Source organism: Planococcus citri, chromosome 4 (assembly GCF_950023065.1).
Source record: "Planococcus citri chromosome 4, ihPlaCitr1.1, whole genome shotgun sequence".
NCBI classification, from domain to species: Eukaryota; Metazoa; Arthropoda; class Insecta; order Hemiptera; family Pseudococcidae; genus Planococcus; species Planococcus citri.
Genome location: NC_088680.1, coordinates 51,492,230 through 51,505,078, shown reverse-complemented (window position 1 = coordinate 51,505,078; position 12,849 = coordinate 51,492,230). Strand labels below are relative to the sequence as shown.

Sequence of the window (12,849 nt, the reverse complement as noted above, 5' to 3'; positions counted from 1 at the left end):
TTCTCTGGTAATTAGTTGAACATTAATTCACCATAAGAAAGACAATCTATGTTGAAGAGGTTGATAATAAGCCGGGACTCGATTTTTGTACGTTCAAGTTGATTTCTACGCCTTACTTCTGGGATTCACCTACTCCAGTTAAGTGATCGATTTTTCACGGTACATATGCGATTTTCATCTCCAGCCAATAATTAAATCACACAATCGACAGTCCATCGACTACATCTGGCACAAAATCATTCGAAACCTTTTCTCATTGAAAATACAAAACTCAATATTATACATTATAACGATTGGAAAATTCGGCTGAAAGCTACAATAGTTTTTACTTCTTTCAATCCGCCTACGCTTTTCACTCGTCGCGTCGGTAGTGCGCGCCAATAATAATTTCGACCACAATCGAAAATTTACCCGATGACGACTAATCATCGCTCAGCGCAATGTTATCGCATAACGCACGAATTCATCGCTAATAAACGACCAAACACAGTTGGGCGCTCGCAGCTCGCTGGCGCAGGCAAAATACTACTACGACCGAAAGCTCCATCCAGCTACACCAGCACAACAACAAACCTGTCGTCGTAATAATGTACCCACTACCCATACCCCCTACACCCCATCCTAATACATCCGAATGCAGCAGCAGTCCTACAACAACGAGCTAATGAAAGGGGACTTTTGTATTGCATAAAGGACAACGCCGAAGTGAGCATAAAGAACGGTGTCGTGATTAATGCTACACCCTTAGCCTTAGCCTATACCAGAGGACAGCACCTTTTCGCTGAAAACTGAAAAGGGCGCCTTATATAACGCAACGAGCTGGCGCTTTTATTTCCGCAGACGATTTCCGAGCCGACGACGGATCGGGGTTAATCAAAATTTCACAAATATTGTATATTTCTCTGCGATAAAGAAAAATACGTACAATGAGAGAGGGCGACGACGACGTACAGAAAAACACCCCAATTCTTAAAATATGTAATTGGCAAATCGCTTATTCACGGTCATATTGAACGATGAAAACAGCGAAATTGTTTTTCATTTTTATTGGTTAGCTGGCTCATTCGCTTTCTTTTCCTCTCAACCCTTTCCTTTTGAAAAAGGCAACAGTTCGTACACATTTTCTCTCATCTTTTGTTATATTTTAGTATATACAATATACATCGAAACATACACTGCTGGAAACACGTTCGACCTACTCGTATGTGTACGTGAAACTTAGGTCGTGACTTTTTTCCCATTTTTTCCTCTGTAAACCACGCGAACAACATGAACGGTTTCAAGTATCAAATCATATTCAGGTGAACCGTGAATTTTTCAAATATTAATTTCGCGAAACGACCAACATATTTTTTATTTTTACCCACAGACGTGTAATTTTTATAACAAACCGTTTTGTTTATCTTTAAAAAGCTCGCCTCGTAAATATTAATCGCATCCTAAAATTTTTATCATCTTTATTTAGCTACCTACCACATATGTGTATGCTGAGTAGATGCAGGTACTATACACTGTGTACCGTGCGTTTTCATTAATTTGTGAGCGTTTTTTCTAACTTTACAGTGGGCCGTGACTAAATGAATGTACCTGATGAATAAGTTGCATATTCAATGCGCAAAAGGCGCCGTTATAGTCGAGACAAAAACATCTAAGTAAATAGCTCTCGTTTATGTGTGCCGAGGCTGTTAATAAATAAGTGTTCTTTTTCAATCACGATATTAGCTTAAATGTGCTTCCTTTTTTTTCCATCATTTTTTTTCTACTTTTTATCTTTTTTTCCCTCGGTTTTATCGAAATAGTTCACAGGTAATACGCGCTGGTATGAACGAAGCAGGTGAAATAGTACAGTTTATGGGCAAAGAAGGGAGGAGAGGAGTTGAATACGACTAATAAAAATGACTTCAAATGTATCTTGATCTTAAATCGATATTCGATGAAAATCCGGCAAACAAATTGAAAAAACATTTTAAAAAAACTTACCAAATTCTTTTTTAGAAGATGGAAATTCTTTTTCAATAACTTTCTAGTCAATCGTGAATTTCATCTTCATTTCAAGCCATGGATAACAGTCTCGATCAATTTTGTTCGGGATCAGGAGTCAGGGATCCGGGCTCACATTATAAATAATCAGAATCAAGGGTCGAGGTTCAGATTCAGCATTTAAACGTTCTAGGATCGGTTCGAGATCAAGTTCGAATTCTTTTCTGTTCCCTGCGATGATTTTGGTATAAATTTTGCTTCTACAGAAATCGAGTCGCACAGAATGGATATAGAATTACACAGACAATTTTTCATAAAATTTTTTTTCAGCTATGAGGATCTTTGAATTGCGAATAGGTAAATCAGTCAATCAACAAAATACAAAATTCTATCTTTCAAACATTTACTTTCAAGACTTCAACATGATCTGGATAAGAAAAATCATACTTCCATTTCTGTGAAAAAAATCAAATTTCAATGTGACCAAATGGGCTTGAATAAACAAGCCAAAAATTTTATACTTTCAATCTTTGAGATTTGAGATTTACTCTACTGCCTCCCAATACTTTTATTTCTTTCAGTTTTTCAAATCTTATATTTAGTATTCAGAACTACCCTTCAACCTTCAAAGCCAAAAAATGTGAAAAATTGCAGATTTAATGTTTTGGGAAAACCTCAAACTTTTTATGAACAGTAGTAGGTAGGAATATACCAATTCATAGCCAGGACTATAGTCCATCTAGTCCATTGGACTAAGTAGTCCATGCTGGAATTGCTGGATGGACCAATAGTCCATTGTCTGATGGACTATAGTCCTAGCTACAAATTAGTGTGAAAATCGGTATTTTTCAGTGGAAATTACCATTTTGGCAGCCACTATTCTGGACCAGTCTAGACCACAGCTTCAGAATATAGTAAGATAGTCCATAAAGCCACGCCAGTCTACTCTGGACTATAGAGTGGACTATTACACTGATCACCCCCCCCCCCCAACTTGGCAACATGAGTATATAAGACTAGTTAATTTCATTTCTATGAAAGTATTATTTAAAGAATGCTGAAAAATGACAACAAAAAGTTCTTACCTACAATTATTAATATTTAATAAGCGACAGATGGGTCAAGAAAATGAGCAGGAATTGTTAGAAAACATACAGACCATGTTGTTAAACTGCTTAGGTGAGAGAGGAAAAAGAAGAGAAAGAAAGTAAAATTTTCAGACCAACCCCCGATCTTTCATTATTTAGCTGATGAATACATTTTCAACATTGCATCAAATATCACTTTGAACCCATCCTGAAGGAAGTACTCACTTCAACACATTGTTCCAAAGTAGGTTAATCAATTTCACCCTACTAATACCTTACAAGTATTAGAGTATAAGTAGGACCACACAAACCATTGATTCTTCTCATGCTCAATTGTACACTTTTTGCTCTATTGTCTCATACATACCTAGTACTAAAAGCAACACTTATCTAGACTTTCTTTTACTGTAAGGGATGATTCGTGAGTGTTTCTTTTTGTCCAAAGGAGAGGGGTATACATAAAGAAAAGATCTCTGGTGCTCATTTTTTCAAGTAAACTGTGAAATAGTTTATTTAGTTATTTGAGTTTTCTGTGGATGTTTGTTGATGTTTTTAGCTGCTTTACATTGATAAGTTTGTCACATTCGCGAGGTCCGAGGTGATGTTGAGATTAATTTCATCATATTTGCTGTTGAGATCTATTTCTTAATCAAAATTACATTTTTAAGGTAAGTTTTTATAGTGCTTATATTTATAATATTGTACAGTGCTATGAATTTTTATTTTTGCTGTGTATGCATGAATTTGTGAATATTTGCAAACATTTATTTTATGATAAATAAATTCAAAATTAAGCAGAGATCTGTGTACTTGAAAAGAAAAAATGAATTCCAATTTTTGATTGCTTCAAATATTTGCTCAATTTTGAAGATATCATTAAAATTGAGGTTGTCGTTGTATGGGAAATTTGATTTTCTACAATAAAGCTTCTTGCCATTTTTCTGATATTTCAAGAAGTATGCGAGATACCTACATATGTACATACATGGATTTGAAATTATTTGTTTGATTTTTAACCCCTTTAATGAAAAAATGACTTCTACTTGTTCAAATCGATGTATCTTGTGTGATTTTAATGGTATCAAAATATGCACAGGACCTATTTTGTAGAGTATTAAATTTCCGATGCAATGATATGCTCATTTTTACAATAAATTTAAAACTAAGCTGAGATCTATGTGGTTGAAAAGGAAGAAATGTTTCACAATCTACTTCTAGTCAAATTTTTTCACCTATTTTAATTTTTGTTTTTTTTTGTGTGTGTTTTGTAGATGTAATAGTCTCATTGAAGACCCTGCCTGTGAATGCTGCTGCCGCAAATGCAGCTGCAGAGAATGTAGCCAATTTTGTCATTGGGGATGCCGTTGCTGTGAATGTAGCCAATATTTTCCTCGTAGATGTTGTTGCAGATGCTGTCCCCATTGCTGCAAATGCCACTGCTGAGAATGCCACCATTGAGAATGCTGCCATCGTGAATGTTGCAGAAGAAAGTGAGTCGGATATTTCCAGTGACAAGAAAGAAAGCAATCCCACACGTTTTTACCAAATCAAGAACAGTGCAGCAGTCAGAAAGCTGGTACACAACCTCTGCCTATACAGCAGAGAGCTTGGTTGCAAGATCAAAATTTCTGTCTGGGGTGGGGGGCTGTGCAGCACTTGTCTATTTGAGAATTGTCAGGTTTGGATTATGAAACCTCATGAGCCTCTTATACGCCGCAAATGTAGGTATTATTAAATGGCTAGATGTCAGACTGAGCTGTGCTAATTGTAGAGAACAGCCTCGGTATCTATCTGTATGTCCATGATGCTGTTTAATAATGCAAAACAAGACACTTACAAGGATTCGTTTCCAAAACATTTAATTTTCAGCTGGAGGTTTTGTTGATATTTTGTGCTATTTTTGCAATGTTTAATAAAATGTCACTTCATTTGATTATTTCCTGGTAATTGAGCTAACTCTTCATGAAAGTAGGCAATTTTTGTAATATCCAATACAATAACATTTTTATCATTTTTCTTGGATTTTCAACCATTTTTATGCAAATTTATATGTGTTTTCTACACCATTAAGCTACTCATATTTTTTTCATTTTTTTATATTCTTTATTAATCCCAGCGATATTTTATCAGTTTTTTATCCATCTTAACGATTCTTGTGTAGGTACCTATTATTATTTATTTTTTTGGTTTATTTGCTGTTTACTTCAAGCCATTTTATTCAATATTTTGTACACATACCCACATTTCTTGCAATATTCTGCAGTTTTTTATTTCATTAAAAAATTTTTTTTACTTTGTTGTTGATATTATTTTAGTTGATTTTACATAAATTCCTAGGTAGATCTTACTTTTTTTAAACATATTTTTTTAATACATACCATTTCATCAATATTAAACATACTTTTTGTGCCCATTTCACAGATTTTCTGGAGATTTTTAGATAAAATAGGATTATTTTTGCATTATTTTGCACATTTGTAACTATATTTCTTCATAGGTACTTACTTTTTCTTGATTTTCAGGTCGGATTTTTGATCAAATTCACACACTTGCAATTCCTCCTGAAAAAAAAAATAGGTAAATGCTTTTTAAATGAGCACTCTCAAGTTAATATTAAGAGTAAAATAAACTCGAGCAAACTATAACTACCTACAGAGTGCATTAGATAAGCAGTAAAAAAAAGAGAGTTTTAGACGGTTATCCATTTCTTCGCACGTATCCAGTACTAAAATACTTGTTCAATGTCCGCCATTGGGGTCGAATAAGTTACCATAAATTTTGGAAAAAAATCTCCCATATGACCATTATAAGAAAATATTCACTCATCTATCGTGGTGATCCGGTCCGAAAATTAAGATCGTAAAAAAAATCATAAAAAATAAAAAGCCTCTTCTTATAGCTAGTTATATGAGCTTTTTATACAGTTTGGGCTGGAACTTAAAAAATCTACCTATTCAATAAAAGTTGGCGGCTGAAATTTACACAATAATGGTTTTCTTTTGCATATATTTTCTATTTTTTGTCGTCGAGTAATTTGAAAAAATTATCGAGCTACGTGCCAAACGTGAAATAATATTTTATACAAGTCTCCGGCGCTGGTAGTATACTGCAATCAAATTGAGAGATACTTCCTGTACTTTTTTTCACAGGTTTTGCATTTTTCGCGCCCTTTCGTCGCGCGTACCGCTATCACGTCTCGATACCAGAGAAAACGCGAGGATTAAAAGCTAAATTTGTTGAAAATCCGAAACCGACAATAACAAAACCCGACACGAATTTAAAATAGAATTTTATATCGGACAATCTGTTTAAAAATTCAATGTACGTTTGCGAAAATTGAATATACACTCGCACCATACTCGCGCGTACCACGATGACGAGTCCGTCGCTGCCGCAGCTGCAGCCTCGCAAACGCCATCGTGAGCTTTTTCGCTTTTCAGTTTTCGGTCTTGTTTCATGTTTTTGAAATTTCTTCTAATTAAACGTAATTATAACGCCGTTATTTTCATAAGACGAAGTCGTCATGTTTCATAAAATAAATTAACAAAATTACTAATTAATTTTGTATTTTGTTTTGTCACTACGGTCTAATTAGAAGGGTATTGTAAAACTCGAAATAGATACAAGATAATTTTCTCCTTTTTTGTTACGCGGTTGTTGTCGCTGCTGCCTCTGTGGATGTTCCTTTTTATTTCCTCTGCTCTGAAATATGCGACGAGAAGGCCGAAACTCAAAAAAGAAAATTCTGTATTCTGGACTCGTCGTCGAGTATAGTTCCAATGAAAATATATTACGTATAGCTTCGGTTTGCGTGTTTAATATTCGTACATATATTTAGCAAAAAATATGCTCTAATTTCATTTACATTTACACCTACACGTACACGTACACGTTGCCGTATACTAAACTTTCATCGAGTTTCGATACGACTCGATACACCCTAACAAAGTGTAAGCAACAGGTAACCGTATTTATTCCTCGTTTCACACTTTGAAATCATAACCTTTCGCCGTAAAACTCGATCCGGACAATCGCGAAAAATACCTTATTTTAGGATACAGAGAAGCCACCCACATTTTTGAATTTAATCACAAAACACGTCAATATTCTATCAGGTAAATATTTAACGAAGGCATCGAAGAAGAAATTTCCTCTTAAAATGGTCGTAAAATTAGGCGTCATTGTTGAATTTTAATCGACGAAATGATGTCATGATGAAATGTTCAGAGTTAAGTATAATAAGTTGTGTTAAGGTGAAGTGGGGGCAATTGCTATAGCAATTACCTCACTTCACCTTACATGTTTTCCCAAAATTCAAAATTGGAGAAGCGTGGTGGAGAAGTTTACGAACAAAGGAAACTACTGAGATTACGCCAGATCGAAAAAATATGTCCAAAGAATCCTGAAATCGAGTTTTAATCTACGAGTACTGTAGCTGATTTTTCAATATTCAATTTTTTCATTTGAGAATTTTGAATTTTGAACTTATAAAATACAGCGTAAAAATGGTTTTTGAAAATTGTTCATTTCTGGTCAGAATCTTTCCAAATAACTTCCTTTTTAAGAAAAAACCTCCTTCGGTCCCCCAAAGTCCCCCTCCAGTTGAAAAAATCAAAAATTGAAACCTGTAAAGATGTTTAGAAAATTTTCCTGTGTTAATTTCAAAATTTTTGGCCCATTCACTCCAATTATTAAATATTGGTCCACTCAAATTTTTTTTAGAAATGGTTTTGCATCAAACCATAACCGGCTGCTCATGTTCCTGTATAATCCCACACATCTAACCATTCTGAATTGAAATACATACATACCTATTACAAAGTTTCAAACTTTTGATTTGAAACCAGGTTTCTATTATAATTCAACCTTGAAAATGTGGAAGATCGAAAAGTTTTACTCACACCTACAGATTAGTTATACCTAACGTGTTATTTCACTTCTATTTTTATCCATCCAAGAATTCAACCAACGTCAAGTAACAAATTTATATGCATGTTTCATATAATTAAATAAAAATTCAAGTCCTAAAAAAACGCAAGACTCTTGAAAAAAAATCAAATATTTATCAGTTAAAATTATACACATACTTAATATAAGAAAGCGTGTCACCCCCATTTACTCTTCGTTGCTTCATTCAATAGCTGTGACGATGTGTTGAAACATGAAGGATGTCTTTTCAACCACCTAAAGTTAACTAAAGGGTTTCGTACGTATAAATATCATTCATGTCTAGACCGCTGAGCTCATCGATATTTCACCCAGTCATCGACCGCAAGTTTCTTTCATGAAATTTTATAGGAAGTGAACTTACGTAATGTGCTTTTTTATTGGTACAGTGAATCAAAGCGATATTCTTATTTTTAGTTTACTCGTTTACGTTTAGGTACGTATCATCACTAATTCATGTTTTTAAAATTGTATTATCTTCATTCGATATCATTATTATTAATTAGGGGACACTCTGTATACATATTATACGTATTTTACCAAACAAGGGACGTCTTTCAATTGGCATGAAACATTTTTGAATGGACAGAGAAAAATCGAAAGATTCTCCAAAAATACACCATCAGATCTTTTAGCTAAGCTGAATTTCATTTTTCGATTTTTGTATGAAAAATTCAAAGCCCCATTTTTCATGAAAAATATTGGAATTTGATCAAATGGTAGGAAGCTGAAATCAAGTTTATTTCCTATTTTCAACGTCTACAATCGATTGGTAGTGATTTCGAGTAATTTTGAAACCTCCAGAGAATTTTTGAATTTTTCAGTTCTTAAGAAATTGTAGAAATTTGGATGATTTTTTTTCAAAATAATTTTCATTGACTTATGACAACTTTTGTAATTTTTAGTCACATTTTGCCAAATTTTGACAACTTTCACCAACGTTGGCTAACATTGATGCATGGTTAAGCCAATTTTTTCCAGTTGGCTTATTTCATACCAACTCAAAGAAGAGCTGAAAATTTTATTAGGTTATTTTGAAGGTCTCGGCTCCTCTTCCATGCATCCAAGTCATAAAAAAAAGTACATAGTTACATTGCGATTACTTGTTTTGCCACAACTTTTCGAGATGATATGATTTTTCAATAAATATGCAGGTACTATACCTACATGTTAATAAAATTGCCTAACCAGTTTGCCGTAAATATATATGAATAATTCACAATATTCATTTCAAACAAGATAGGTAAGAGGGGAGTTGGGTAATTTAAAATGGGGTCAGGTGTTTCGATTTCGTTGAAATTTTTCCAACATGCCCCTTTGATAGTCTAGTAAAACTAACCATCATAATTTCCATCTTAACCCACTGAGGGAGGGAGGATGACATCGTAATTTTTTTACACAACTGCGATTTCTTACGAAACTGTCAAGCTTCGATAGCTCAATTGTTAAAACTGGTAAAATAAAACTAACCATGGACCGGCATGGGGTTTAAATTAATTCATTTCTCAGTGAATTGTTCGTCAGAGTATCAGTTCATTTAAGGGAATCATTCATGAACGAAATGATTAATTTTTAGAAGGAACCGTTTGTGAACGAATAGATTTATGTTTAGCGAATCATTCGCCAGTGAATTGATCAATTCTTTAATTTATGAATCAATTCGTTCGCGAATGATTCACTACAACTTAATTCGATTCGTTCGCGAATAATTCACCAAAAATTAAGTAAATGAATCGATTTGTTCGCGAACGAGTCGCTTATACGAATAAATTCGTTCGCGAATGATTCACTGAAAAATGATTCAATTCGTTCGCGAATGATTCACCGAAAATTAATTAGGTAAATGAATCGATTCGTTCGCGAACGAGTCATTTGAACAAATCAACTCGTTCGTGAATGATTCACCAAAAGTTAAGTAAATGAATCGATTCGTTCGCAAAAGAGTCACTTACACAAATCTATTCGTTCGCGAATGATTCACAAAAAATGTATTCAAATTTCAATCCGTTCGAGAATAATTCACCAAAAATTAAGTGAATGGATCGATTCGTTCGCGAAGGATTCGCCAAAAATTATTCAATTCATTCGTGAATATGAATAATTCACCAAAAATTAATTAAATGAATCGATTCGTTCGCGAACGAGTCACTTATACAAATCAGTTCGTTCGCGAATGATTCACTAAAAAATTATTTAATTCGTTCGCGAATGATTCACTAAAAATTATTCAATTCATTCGCGAATGATTCACTAAAAATTATTCAATTTGTTCGCGAATGATTCACTAAAAAATTATTCAATTTGTTCGCGAATGATTCACCAAAAATTATTCAATTTTTTCGCGAATGATTCACCAAAAATTCAGTAAATTAATCGATTCGTTCGTGAACAAGTCACTTATACGAATCAATTCGTTCGCGAATGATTCATCAAAAATTATTCAACTCGTTTGTGTATAATTCACCAGAAATGAAGTAAATGAATCGATTCGTTCGCGAATGATTCACTAAAAAATTATTCGATTCGTTCGCGAATAATTCACTAGAAAATTATTCAATTCGTTCGTGAATAATTCACCAAAAATTGAGTAAATGAATCGATTTGTTCGTGAACGAGTCACTTATACGAATCAATTCGTTCGCGAATGATTCATCAAAAATTATTCAACTCGTTTGTGAATGATTCACTAAAAAATTATTCAATTCGTTCGTGAATGATTCACCAAAAATTAAGTAAATGAATTGATTCGTTCGCGAATGATTCACTAAAAATTATTCAATTCGTTCACGAATGATTCGCCTAGAAATCAATCAATTTATTTAATCACCAATCGTTTGTAAATGATTCGATTCGATTGTAAACAGCAGATCAATTGCTATAAAAATGTTTCAATTTAAAAACAAGTGAATCGATTCGTTCATAAAGATTTTTATTTGAAGAAAAGTCGGTCTCTCACGCATTTGCATGAATGTTTTTTTTACCTCCATTTTATCAAATTTTGATTCTTTTTCTCGGAAAATAGGTCTTTGAAGTTGAAAAATTCTCCATAAATTGAAAAATGAAATTCATTATTCGAAACTTATTCTGGTGATGTATTTTTGTATCCTTTTTCGAATTTTCTTTGTTCGGTTAAGGAATTGATCTACTCATTGGAATAGGTAATCCTTCCTCTTTTCCCCTTTCTCTAAGTAAGCTCAAGAATTTTTCTACCAGTTGGGATAGCTTTACTTACTGGGTACGGTCGGCACTCTCCTTCAAAGATTTAATTCTGTCTTTTATTAATGGACATCAATTCATCAAAATACCATGTGTGACGTAATTTTTACCTTCAACCTCGAAAAAACGAAACACGAGAGGGTAAAATATCACGACCATACGGTTTCGTAAAATATAGTAATAACTAGTACAACACCTCACCAGACTATTGTTAGACATTATGTAGTGGGTCTGGGTACAAAACAATCACGGCTAAACCGGAAACAAAAACAAAAAGTAGTGATTAATCCGATGATTACTTCATTCCCAATACTTGTTAGTACATAATACTCGTAAATTAAAAAAGGGTTATACCGCTATCATTTAATTATAGACATGTACTTTGACAACTGGCAGGTTTTTAAGTACAAAACAACGGTTTTACTATAGGTACCTAGACCTTCACAGGTATATCGGAATACTACAATACACCTACAGTAATACACAAAAATTGGTTTTAAAAAAAAACAACCAACAGCGAATTTTCCATCTCTGGAGATGGGTTTTCAAAATAAAGTCACGCATAAAGAGCAAACTTGTTAAAATACCCGCATTTAAAAAACTAAAAAACAGCCAGCGAATTTTTAAATTTAGCTTTTGTTTGTAGCGATTTAGCGGCGATAACGCGATAATACGGAAAAAAGTACAAAAGCTCATTTACATGACTGAAGGCAATAAGAGTGTACGGAGAGGAAACACGCTTCGGGGGCTGGAAAAAAAAAATAGAAAAAGGAAAAGTAACAACCTATCATTACTAAGGCTATTATCGCGCTAGGCTTTTTATTTGTGAAACAGATTCGAGCGAGGGAAAAAGAAAGTTTGTGCGAAGTTTTGTATACGCTTCACAGAGGCAATAGAAGCTTTTACACAAGCTTTTGTGCGACGTGTTAATAACGGAGGCGTCGCTGACCCTGGTGAAATTTGTCAACGGTTTTTCGCTTTTTTTTTCTAATACGAATTTAATACTTTTACCTTGATTTAAAATGCATCTTGTGTTTTCCTTGGAGGATGAGGGAAATTTTCAATTGGTAATTTTCGTCACGATTTGATAAAAATTATGCTCTTTTTTCAGTACAGCAGAGTTTTAAGATTGATTCACGAAACGTGTTCGAATATTATGTAAAAATGACCGACACGAGGTTAATGTTTGTCGCGTTTACGAATCGTATTCTTACTTGTAAAACTGGCCTAAACTACCGTTATTTGATGTAGTTCCGTTAAGCTATTAGTATTAGTTACATTAAATCTGGCCCTGGCCTTTTCTGCATATACACTAATGAAATTAGAGTATGATTACGTTCATCGTTGTTCCGAAAGCTATAAAACACGGTATAAAAAAAATATACTATACGATAATTCTACGTATATGAAAACGCCTCGCAACCATGAAAAATACCTTCAACACGAGGTACCATATTGACCCTAAATATACGAGCGAAAAGGACCGTTTATTAATTTTTCTATCACATGGTTTCCTTTTCATAGCTAATTGTCGATTTCGCGTTTTCAAAATTACACGCCATTTTTAACAATGTTTTTTTTTTTTCTTTCTCTCATACTGTAGTAGGCTATAGGTACC

The 12,849-nt window shown here is 33.7% G+C and overlaps 1 protein-coding gene across 1 annotated transcript in view; it reads right to left on the bottom strand.

The window, feature by feature from the left end:
* The window catches only part of LOC135844420 (tetratricopeptide repeat protein 21B-like), a 217,528-nt gene that overhangs the window by 135,222 nt on the left and 69,457 nt on the right, over window positions 1-12,849 (bottom strand). Inside the window, exon 3 of the mRNA XM_065362622.1 lies at window positions 5,574-5,629. The gene's annotated coding sequence lies outside the window, so the exon portion shown is untranslated. The remainder of the gene's footprint in view (window positions 1-5,573; window positions 5,630-12,849) is intronic.